The sequence below is a fragment of the Eubalaena glacialis genome, chromosome 1 (genome assembly GCF_028564815.1).
Source record: "Eubalaena glacialis isolate mEubGla1 chromosome 1, mEubGla1.1.hap2.+ XY, whole genome shotgun sequence".
NCBI classification, from domain to species: domain Eukaryota; kingdom Metazoa; phylum Chordata; class Mammalia; order Artiodactyla; family Balaenidae; genus Eubalaena; species Eubalaena glacialis.
In genome coordinates, this window is record NC_083716.1 from 187,401,248 (window position 1) to 187,413,405 (window position 12,158).

Here is a 12,158-nt window from a genome sequence, read left to right on the forward strand (position 1 = left end):
ATCATTAGTTTTTATAATGGCAACATTCCCTTTTCTTCATTATACTCATTTTTCCCATGACCTCCAAATGTTCCAACATGCATCTGACTAAAAACAGTGTGCATTTGACTCTTTGATTTCTAATCGAACTCACATATTCCCAGATGGTTTGAGATATAGGAATAAACCATTAAGCATTTGAAAGAAAATCCAAATCATGGAGTAGTAGAAATTATTCCAATTATTTAGTGTGGCCTAATACATACAGTTGTTTCCTTCATTTATTTTAGATAACTCCTTTATTAATACCTAAGAAGGCTCACCTTTTTCTGTCAGAAAGCACATTATTTAGTGAGCTGCTTCTCTTTTTGAGGTTATAATAGTGTTTTCTCTGCGCCCAACTGAACTTACACACCTTCTCATAAACATCCTGCCAGGATGATGCCTGACTTCCACACCTGCAAAAACAGGTAATTAATTACACACACCTTGCAGAGAGCCCCTTCCTTACCTATAGATAATTAATTCCCAAAGCTTTGTGATACTTGGCGCTTCTCTACATTCCTGAAATATACTTGCTCAAGACCCCATCGAAAACCACCTGACCTATTAAGCCTGGTGATATAGCGGCTCTATACCTATAAACCCACATATCTAGGTTTCTTCTCATTTTCCTGTTGATTTATCATACATTTGAATCTTTGGGCCTCATTCCTTCCCAGTGATATAGGGCTGATCTTTTGCAAATATTAAATGAATATATTTTTATTTCTCCTGTGTATCATGTTCTCTTGTTGCCTTCTACCTCTCATGCTGGGCCGTGATGTGTATTTCCCCAGGGAGGGCACCACTGAGTACCTACAGAACGAAGAATTTACTGTCAAGTGTAGCAAGACAGTAGTCTTGAAAAAAGCCAAGCTTTATGGAATTAGAAAAGACATTTCTCAATTTCAAGGCTCTTCCTTCTACATAACAAGTGCTGAACCTGGAGGACTCGGTCATTAAGTTTTGTCTAAGCAAAGGTCCAGCCATATAAGAAGAAGTGGAAAGCCTCCCCTTCTTTCTTGATGGAAAGTAGAAGGGAGACAGCACAGTTAAAGATAGCAGCAGCGAGAACCATTGCTTTTCCCTTCTCTTTGAATAGAACTGTCTATATATACTGTGTGAGAAGTTAAAAAAGAAATCCACACCCTCCTTTTTCCCTCCCCACACCACCCTGGAGGAAGGGGGATTAGCTAGCGGCACACTTTCTTGTATTACCAGAGAAGCTCTGCAAGTGACCACTTACAATATGGTGCAGGGAGACAGTGCAGCAGTGGCAGCAGGAGTTGAGTGAGCAGCAAGCCTGAGGCAGCACCTTTGGCTCTGCATGATGCATGTTGCACACAAGAAATTCAGAAGTGCTCCAGTAATGGCCTGCAAAGGTGCTGAGAAGTTCAGTGGATTGCACAGGGACTTTTTTCACTGGAGAATATTGCCCTGGACCACCCAATGCCCCCCTGAAAGTTGGGCTTATGCCAGGGTAATCCACTTTGTCTACAGATACTGGAACTTGGAGACATAGCCTCCACCCCAAATCACTTGGCTCCTCAGCAGAGGGGTATCCATCCCACCTTGCACTCATGCCAACACCCTAGACTTCCAGCATGGAAGGAATAAATGTGGGAGGATGTCCTTCATTCCCCTAGAAAGGCAGATCATGGGTTTCTCACACTACGTGGAGGTAACAGTGCACTCTGGGGCCTCAGATGGCTTTGAAGAACCAGGAGCTATTCTGACAAATCCAGCTTTTTGCCTTATCTTAGCTCACAGAGGAGTGCTAGTTAGAAGGCCTTGTAACCCATGAGGCCTCCCACATCAAGCAGCACAATGAGTATATATCAAAAGGCTTTTTGTTAACAGAAAGCAATTGTTAATGACAGTTACTGACCTGGCTCCCTGAGTGGAAGCCCATAACCCAGCTGTCTTCTGGAAAACTCATTCTTGCTCCCTACACTGACTGTACCCCAATTGCCACTTCTGAGCCCACATAAATATACCCATTAACAGATGATTCTAGATATAGAAACAGAAAGGCAGAATTTATGACTCAGGAATAACCATAAGATTGACCTGGGGTCCCGGGCCTAGATTCCTGCCAAACATCTTTAATTCTTTTGGGAACCAGGAAGGGTTCTTAAGATGTTTTTCCTCCCCCCGCTCTTCCTACTGTTTCCATATGACTTAATCTTCAAGACTCAAGACAAGTGTCATCTCCTCTAGGAACTCTTGTCCAGTAACCTACACCAAGGGCGAATTAGGTGCCAGCCTCTCTTCACTCTGTGCATATTTCTATAAGACCACTTAATTATTAAGTGCTTAATTATTAAGGTCTTCAACCTTATCTATCTTTCTTCAAGATTTAGAGAGAATGGGTCTTTTATTTCTATATATATATTAGCACAGTGCCTTAATATTGTTATAAAGGCTCAATATATATTGTTATATGACTGAATGAATGATTATATAAATGGATGAGTGATTGTGCAGCAGTTCTGCCAATTCAAATATTGGGGATTCAAAATGCTATCTATGTAAATTTGGAAGACGTTTTGGTTTAAAGTACGAAAGGATGTGATCATGCAAAAGACTCCACTACGCACATTATTTTGCTTGAAGAGAGTTTGAAGCAAAGTTGGAGATTTTAAAAAGAAATAAATAAAATAACCATGAATGAGCTTCAGATACATGGTAGTAATACAAAACATGCAGACTAAGACTGTATGTATCTTGTTGGAACAAATCAAGAGAGGTAATTTAATGGTCCACTGAGTTGTATGTCATCTTCCCCTGGTGAGGTCCCCTTTGTGGTGTCATTTCATTACCTTTACCTGTTCACTCTTTAATCAATTGTCACAGAGCTCCAGGGCTCTATGGAGTGAATATAAAGCTATCAAACTAATTCTGGAGTCTGAGCTTATCCAAGTAGACCCTGCTTAACACTGCAGTTAAGACCCAAAGCACAAGGCTTTGAAAATTGGGGTTTGGAGGTAAGAAGGGAAGGCCACAGTTATTACTTCAAAGATTATATAGAGAGAGGTCTCCCTATAAATCAGTGGGTTATCTTGGTAGCAGTTCATTATAAAAGAAGCATTGTTTTAGGTTGTTTCTTAGGATGTAAAGGCATGACACTAAAAAGAACACCTAATGGAAATCCTTTCTATTATGAACTATATATACTGTATAGATATGTGACTATGCATGAACAATTTCTATTTTAAGCTGTCCAAAAAACTTTTTAATTTTAATCTATTATTTAAAATTTTAAACTAATTCTATTTAAAATGTCAGTATAGCTAACTTTCATCCCCTCCTGACACACTATACATCTGATGTCTATTTTCTTTCTCCACTGGAATTTCAGCTCTGTGATATTTTGTTAAGTGCCTAGGAATAGTAATTTCTCAATAGTGGTTGTGAAATGAATGGTACTTTTAAAATAACACACATTAACCTCATCTTCCTCATTATGTCACTTTCTTCCTCCCATCCCTCTACATTCCTTACATTACTTTCCTTGTGTTCAATTTTCCGTCTTCTATTAACTTCCAGATTTTTCAGTTATGCCAATAAGAAACATGTTTCTAAGCGATTTTTTTACTTAATACCAAAAAAATCTAAATATGAGGCACTTTTATATATTGTATGTATTCAACGTCAAATAACCAGTCAGTTTCATAGAAAATAAACTGGTTATGCGACATATGTAGAAAATTCTGCTTCAACCTAAGCACACATATGCATACATGCCTACTCCCCTCCAATTATTTTTTTTCTTTCACTTTCTTGAAACAAACTGTATTGATATTTGTAAATAATAATTCACTTTATCAACATTAGAAATTTGGTTTCCTATTTAAGGAAATAATTGAGGCTGCTCAGCCTTTATCCAGTTAAGTCTTCTTTCCATAAGATATTAGCATTAGAACTTTAATATGCAGTACTTATAGAAGTGATGGCTTCTTGAACTCTTACTACTACCTAAATTCAAACAATATAGCAAGGTAGGTACTAGTCCTCAGGACATACTAGGTTGCTAGGCACTTAACACTTATAACACTTGAAGGGTTGACAGGATATTTAAGCAGCTGGTTACAAGCTGACATGAGAACTGCTTAACTTGCAAGAGTGTCTAGTGGAAAGTTGAAGTCTGCTGAATTGGATATCAGAAATCCAGAGAGCCAAGAATCCTATTTTAGTTCTGGTTCACACCGCAACAAGCTGCAGAGCCCTAGGCAACTTGGCTCTTTTCTTCACCAGTAGCAGGAATGATGCCTGCTCGTCTCAGATGTGTGGAGAGAATTAATATTTCGGAAATATCTTGAGATCTAGACATGTACAACATTTTTCCCTGCAAGATATTTTTATATGTTTATCAATCTGGGACTTTCAGTCAGAAACCTTTAAATTGAGAAATGTATTCTTTTATTTGTACTTTCCTCTCCCTCTCCTGCATTTTCTCCCAATAGTCTTAATGTACTGATAGACGTGTTGGCTTTTTTTTTTTTTTGCCTGCCAAGAAAATTCCTGAAAGACATTCTAATGAACTTCAGAAGCAACTGGTCAGCATATCTCAATCCTAGTTCACCACTGTTAACTTGTTGTCTTTCCAAAAGCCTTAAAATATTTACAAACTTGACATGGGGTTTTGGAGTACCTATTCAATGAATAAGCATTTTACATTTAAAATGAAGGGATATTCAGAGAGGGAGAGTTCTATCAGCTCTTATACACTGAAAGTTCTTGGGAATGGGACCTGTACTTGGGTCATCTCCGTATACTACTTGAGGCCAAGCACTGAGTTTTGCGCTAGGATCATGCCTCAAATGTTCAGATTCGCTTGATTTAAATGAATGCACACAATTTGCTTTATTTTATGATCCATTAAAAATTTTCAAACATGGTTTTGAGACTTTTGGAAATACTAGCACAGATTATGAATGAGTCTGACTGTGTATGTACAATGTAGTTGATTGTTCTACCACTGGAACTGATATATGAGGCTTTTCTGCCTTTTAAACAATTATAATGTCCCTTGGAAGTTCTACATTCTGCTCTTTCGGTATTGTTTTGGAAATAAGACTGTTTCTGTGTCCCCTGATTTTCTCCGAGAAGGGAGTAGGTCTCCTGCCCATCGATTTAGTAAAATGACAGCTGTATGCTAGAGGGAGGTAAAGCTGATTTGGGGATTCAGAGACAAAGATTGGAATTAGAGTTAGCAGAAATGTCGCATTTCTTATAGAAAGTTGAAGTTGAACTAAGATCAGCCCAGGAAATTACTATTGAAGATTCTTACGGACATTTTAATTTTGTTCTAAGTCACTCATCCACATCTGGTCAATATAAAGTGTTCAAAAATTGCTGTATAGAGTCCATTTTACCAAACTAGCCATGGTGATGTGTTAGAATCAGTTGATTATTTACCTTTATTCTAGACTTAAAAGAAAAATTTTTAATATTATTTTTAAACATCTATGTCACTAGCTTGTAACCAGGTAGAAGTCCCCTTTTCCCTCTTCTTTCTTTACCTCCCAGGCCACACTACTTCTACTCCCCAAACATGCTAGCCTCTTTCCCAACACTGAACATTCACATGGCTTTTCCATTTACTCAGAATGCTTTCTATACTTTCGTCACACTTAAGTCCCATTGGTCTTTCAAGGGCATTGGTCATAACCCTCCGGAGAATCCCTCCCTGACTCACCTAGTGTAGAGTAGGTGCCTTTCTTATCACAGTGCTCAACACTTAATACCCTGTATTGTGAAGATTTATTTTCTTGTCTTCTTGAGAGTAGGGACCATGCCATTTATCTTGCCTTTCATAGCGCATAGTAATTAATTGGTAAATGTGTACTGAATGCCTCTCTGAATGAATGGATACTTTTTCATTTTAAGGCTGCCCTTGACATCCACTTTCTCCAGAACTGATATTATCAACCTGAATAATATAAATAGTGGTGGTTACCGCCACCTTTTCACAGCTGGGGCAGTCAAGAGGGACATGGACAAATGGTTATGGGTTCTTGTCCCTTGTCCATTTAATGTTTGCCACTTACTTCATGTGACCATGACAATGCTTATTTCACAGACAAGTACTGAGTCTCTGCTATTAGCCTGGCACGGAGGAAACAAATATAAACATGTCTTTGTTTTCAAGGAGTTTAGCGCTGAGTTGAGATGACCATTAAAACAAATAATCAGTGTTCTAATATAAGTCTGTTCAGTGAAGATACGTCATGAAAGAACAGAAGAGGGAAGAGTATTCTCTACCTTAGAGGGGTCAGAAGAAACTTCACCCAGAAGGTTACATTTAAGCTGGGTTCTCCAACCAGAGAGAAGTGGTATTTCGAGGCAAAGAAAACATCACGTGCAAAGGCATGAAAGAGTGAAATTGCTATCGTGCTCATAGCTTGACTAAGATTCAACCATTTTTTTACAGCTCAGACAAATACCTTATAAAGCTGGAATAATAATTCCCTTCTTACAGCAGTGCTCTTCCATGGGGCTGTTACTTATTATAAGGTAAATTGCATTTAGTGAAGATTCAATATTGTACTATCATGGCTTCAAAGGCAAAATCGCCACTGCATTCAGAGGCAGAATCTCTTTGTGGTGAGGAACTGTTCTACTCATTCATTGAGTAAAATACTGTTTGCAGCTGATGAGGAAGCTGGTGCCGATGGCTAATCCATTAGTCATGTGCAGTTGTTATGGGTCCCTGGAAGGCATAACACCAGTCTTCACTCATTTCTCCTCAGTTGGGCAGCATGGTAGGTGGCAGCTACTAGGTCCTGCATCCTCCCATCTCCACACCTATCCCCACCATTCCGTGCCAAACCTTGAAATGGCGTGAGGTCCATGGTGAGGGACTTTGGTAGCTCTTTCTGACTGTACTATCAGTGAAAGGGAGTCTCTAAACAAAATTTAGTGCTTTTAGAAGGTAAGGAGGTGGCAAACAAAACAAGATGCCTTGACATAGTGGTAAATAAAATAATATTGCAAGTGCACAGTGACCTTGATAAATAATTTTCAGGACCAGGCATGATAGGTCTTTGGATCATCAGTCCCCAGAAAGCACCTCTAACATCAAGGGTACTATATAAATTTTGTTAAATAAACATATCAAGGGGTGCTGCGTTGGAGGGATTATAAAGGTGAAATTGGTTCAAGATAAAGTTTTTGCTTCATAAGTAACTTAGTTGTAGCTTGAAACCAGTAGGGAAACAGAGGCAGCACAAAAGTGATTCAGTAGCATCACAAAACTACTCTGTGATTTGTCCTGCAGTGATGAGACTACCTCCTAGGAATTATTGAGCTCCCTTGGGTGAGGAAGAGCAGCACGTGTGAGCTTTCCTCCACTGGGGAAAAGCGTGCCCAAGAGCACATTATAAAGGGATTCCAACATGCCACATGTATATTCTTTCTAGGTTTCTGAGATAACCGTAACAAAATTTATGGACAAAATGTGATTTTATGATTGCCCCCAGTTATATGATAATCCCAAACATCACCATGACGAAACATACACTTTATGTTTCTCTTATCCCTGGGACCTTGCTTCCCTTACTCTAATACCAGAGCTGCCCTAGCCGGTGATACGGTGCTATATGTGTCAGGCAAAGCAAAGAGTCACCATATTGTCCTTGATTTGAAAACATGAACAGATTTTCCTCTTGATTTATAAATTCCACAGGTTGTATTTGGGAAAGTGGCTGTCAGACATTAAATTTGAAACATCAGATTGTCGTTTTTTATCATTGCTTTTCTAGCTGTCGACACATTAATTAGTGTGGTGACAGGTTGCATGTTGACAGGCTGCCAAAAATGGTCCACACTGTTTTGGTGGAAGAAGAATAATGAGAGACAGGAGGTGTTAGGTGTATGAGAACAAAGTGTTCCTAATGATTTGTTGGTCCTGAATTTCTGCATATATTCCTTTTGGGTAGAAGAGATTCAAATTTGTACAAAAGACCAGAATGAGATCTTTTTTTTTTTTTTTAAAGGATCTGACCATGTCACCTGAGAAGTGGTTCATTCATTCTGACATTTCACTTTTTTGTGCCTACTCTTGCCCCTCTGAAGGTTTTCTCTGTCTTGCTCTTTTGCTTTGCACTTATTCAAATCCTCTCTGATTACTCAGTTACTATTTAGTATGTCATTATTCCAGTTTACACTGATTATTTTCTTCTTTAAGCAACTATTCTACTTCTTGCTTATAGTATATAGTATTTAATTTGTAGTAGTATATTCTTAATTGGTTGAAGTGTTTTAAGGTCATCTTTTATAACTGAAAAACACTGCATTATACACGTTTCATATCTTCCATAGTATCTAATAAGGTCCTGTTGATTTATAGACGTTTAGTTTAATAAGGTGAATCTTCAGAGATCAACAAATAGTATCTCTTATTTGTAAAATTATTTTTATATTTCAAAACACTTCCACATAAAAGAACACTTCCACATATGTTTCATTTGATTCTTAAAGTAATCTTGTGAAGTGTGAAGACCACATAATTTAATTTCCACATAAAAATACACAAAGAAACTAATAGCAATGGGATGAATTGACAAAAGTTCCAAAGTTTGTATGTGGTAGAGCCAGGGCTAAGTGATAGACCTTCTGACACATAATAGTCAGGGAGAAATATATTTGCCTCAACTTGTAGAGTGGCTTATTGAACTAATGTTAGAATGCTACCATTAAACTTGACTTTTGGATATTTAAAAAGACATTTCTTGACAATGAAAAATGGGTGAGAAAGTTTTATGTAGCTCTAAGAAGGAAATGCTTAGAGAAGTTCTTGCTCAGTCCACCCAACTGGGAGAAACTTAAAAGCTAATTTGAACATACTCCCAATTTGTCATGTTATTATTTTTTCCCAAGAAATAAAGGAAGGAACTATATGTAATTGCCAGGTCAAAATAGCACCAGATGTGTGTGACCTAAAACAGCAAATTGTGAAAAGGGCTTTCCAAGTACTACACATAAGGACATATGTCTTATTAAATCCATATTACCCGAGAAGGATTAGACATACATGGCACACAGTAAAGCTATTTTAAGGAGGAGACAAATGGGAAACAGACAACTGTTTTTTATAGAGATTAACTGGAAAATGGCATTTAAAACAGAAATCTGTGTTAATTTTCATTGATTTTTAAAAAAATCATTTCAATATTTTGAGGTTATTTGAACTCCTAGTAGATTATAGAAGTTTTTATATATAAAATTCAACACAATTATTGTCTATAGTACTCACCAAAGAAAATGTGGACCAATTCTCCATCCCAAATGTTTTATTGACATTAAACCTTATTCTTTGAGTAAAGAGGGTGTCTTTTGTCACATTTTGCCATATCTTTAGGCTGAAGAGTACAATAGCTTTAATCTACTTCCTGGCAATAAGTAGCAAAATTTCCTAATGTAGATTTTATGGTTTCCATTTACCATATTATCACTCAAATGAAGGGAGTAATTACCAATTAGGTTAGCAGCAAAGAGAGAAGGGACAGCAGTGGGTCCTGGAGAAATCACAAACAATATTCTCAAATTTCTAAATATTTTAGTTAGAGTTATTTAATCATACAGTATGTAACTAGAAAAGTCACTGAATGTCAGTGAGTTAAAACTTCTCATTTTTGGATGAGAAGACAGAGGTTAAGAATCTTCCTCAAAGACAATTCTTTGAACATTGTTTCTCAACGATGTCTCAATACTGTTTCTCAACCTCAGCTATACACTTAATACAGCATTTCATCCTCCCTGCCCAAAAAAACTTTCCCTGAAAAATGAGCAGTTATCAAATTATGTTTGTAAACAGTATATACTTTACCCTCCTTAGATATTCACAATTCTCATTGGAATTTTATTACAAACTCTCATGCATTTCTCTTGTTTGCAAGTTTACATTTATTTACATAATCATTTCTATAGATGTTGGTCTCCCTTCAGTGGGCTGAAAACTACATGAGGGCAAACATTGTTTTTATTTTTGTCCACCATCGGATCCCCATGTAATTTATCCAGCATGTAATAATTGATAAATTAACACAGACCAATCAGTTAATCTTATAGTTTTACATATCAAAGGATGTGAGAAGTTGTACAGTAAGGAAAAAAAATTGATTAACTTTGTTTAACTCAGAATTTCCCAAAGCTATTTGGTCAAACACCCATTTGTTTTTTAATTTAGCACCTATCAATGTCTTGCTTTTATCACAAATGAACTCAACTCTTTGAGTTACATGGAAAACATAGGGAATCTACATTTATAATGCATTTTTAATGTTACTTTTTCTTTCTTTCCCTACTCTAATTCACATACACCCTCCTTATACAAAAGCAAGTAAAGTTTAAATATAAAGTAGAATCCCTTTTAAGACTGAGTCTGGGGAAGTCATTAACACCCCAATACTTGATTGTGTTGGTCTTAAAATTTTTTGAATACATTAGATGTAGTCACATAATTGGTAAATGCTAAATCTTATATTGTAAGATATTGGCCAATGTCATTTTGAGTTTTGATTGGAATGTTAAGTTTGTATACCAAAGTACATTCCCTTAGCCTGGGTTACCTAGAAAGCAGGCTTCAGTGCCTTAGTTAGAGAGTGCAAATCCAGAGGAAAGAAGTGAGAGATACAAGGGTGGTGAAACAGGGAGAAGAGAGAATGGATAAGAGGATATCTAAACAAGCTGGCCAGACACCTGATCCGGGAGACCTAGCCCCAAAGAGCCGTATCAACTGTATCTCAGGACCTTCCCTGTGGATTGGGGAGGGAGGCAGATAAATAAGTTTGTAGTAACTTCCATTTCCCACTTCTGAGTTGTGCATGCTTGGTTCTTTGAGGGCTTCCCCATCCACAGCAGTAGGGAAGCCAGTAAAGAGAGAGAACATCGGGTACCCTGCCCAGTGCCGTCAGCAGATTGCGCGTGTGTGAGGTTCGCTGGAGCCCACTCAGAGCTGGGCCCTGCAGTGGTTCCAGAACAAGAGACAGTGGTGGCCAAGAGAATGGAGAGGTACCAAGCAGACAGATAATGGGGCAGTCAGAAGTTAAAATGTGAAATTTCTTCTCTAGTCTTCCTGGATTTTTTGATGGCTCATCTTTACTGCAAAGCTGGACATTTTGATGGAGACACTTTAGTAGGGATATTGAAATGTCCTGTCAAGATGTAAAACCTTTGACAAAGCTTACAAAGTGATATAAGCAATAGATATTCTTGATTCCCTTCATTATTCCTTGCGCAGGGGCCATGCTAATCTTCCCTGTATCATTCCAGTTTTAGGATATGTGCTGCCGAAGCAAGCACCCCTTCATTATTCCTGACTCTGTACTATCTTATGGCTCAGGAATGGGGAGAAGTAGAGGGATACAGTGCAAGGAGGAGAGTCAGCGATGGTTTAGAAAAAGGAGGTAAAATCAGAGAAGGGGAAGCTCATGGAGAAAGAGGAAGATGTGATATTCAAAGAGGAAATAAGGATAGGGGATCAGGTGGGAGTCGGGCACACTATGACAGGCATCACTTGCTTCATCTTTTTAAGTATGAAAGCAGTGAAAATGTCATTGGTGTCAAAATGTGATCATTTCCTTTAATAGCCAAGGATACTGTGTCTAACCAGCTGTGTGTCCTTGGATAAGTCTTTTTACCTTAATTGGTCGTCCCCTTACCTGGAAACTGAGGGATTTGGATCTCGTCAGAGAATTTCTAAGGTCCTGTCCAACTGTAGAATAACAGTTATAGCTAAAATTAATTGAGTGTTTCTGTTCAAGTACAAATTCATTTAGTGATGTTTGTAGTTTAAACTCAGTTAGTAATGCTTACAGCCTAGATAACGTTTGGAACACAGCCGTGCTTTCCCTATAACTATTCCTTGATCCTGGGCCAGAGGCATTAACAGTCCCCAGCAGCGGGGGAATGTAACTCAGCTGCAGGCTGAGAAGCTCGGCCCCAGGGACCAGCACTGCTTGTTATCTGCGGACCTGTGTTTCCATTTGTGTTTTGCTCCAGAAGCTCATGGGAAAAGGCCTTTGGCTCCAGTCCTTAAAGCTTACTTTAACAAAGTTCTCCTTGGAACAAAGATTTTTACCTTTTTTGTACCCTCCTTATTGTTGTTTGGAAGAAGAAAAGTCAGAACAGAA

General features: G+C 38.0%; 1 non-coding gene across 1 annotated transcript; it reads right to left on the reverse strand.

Annotated features, from left to right (window-relative positions):
* Nucleotides 1-11,220: 11,220 nt before the first annotated feature.
* On the reverse strand, nucleotides 11,221-11,328 carry LOC133079059 (U6 spliceosomal RNA). Its single transcript, XR_009698023.1, has one exon. It is a non-coding gene; the product is annotated as a U6 spliceosomal RNA (small nuclear RNA).
* Between the last annotated feature and the right edge of the window lie 830 nt (nucleotides 11,329-12,158).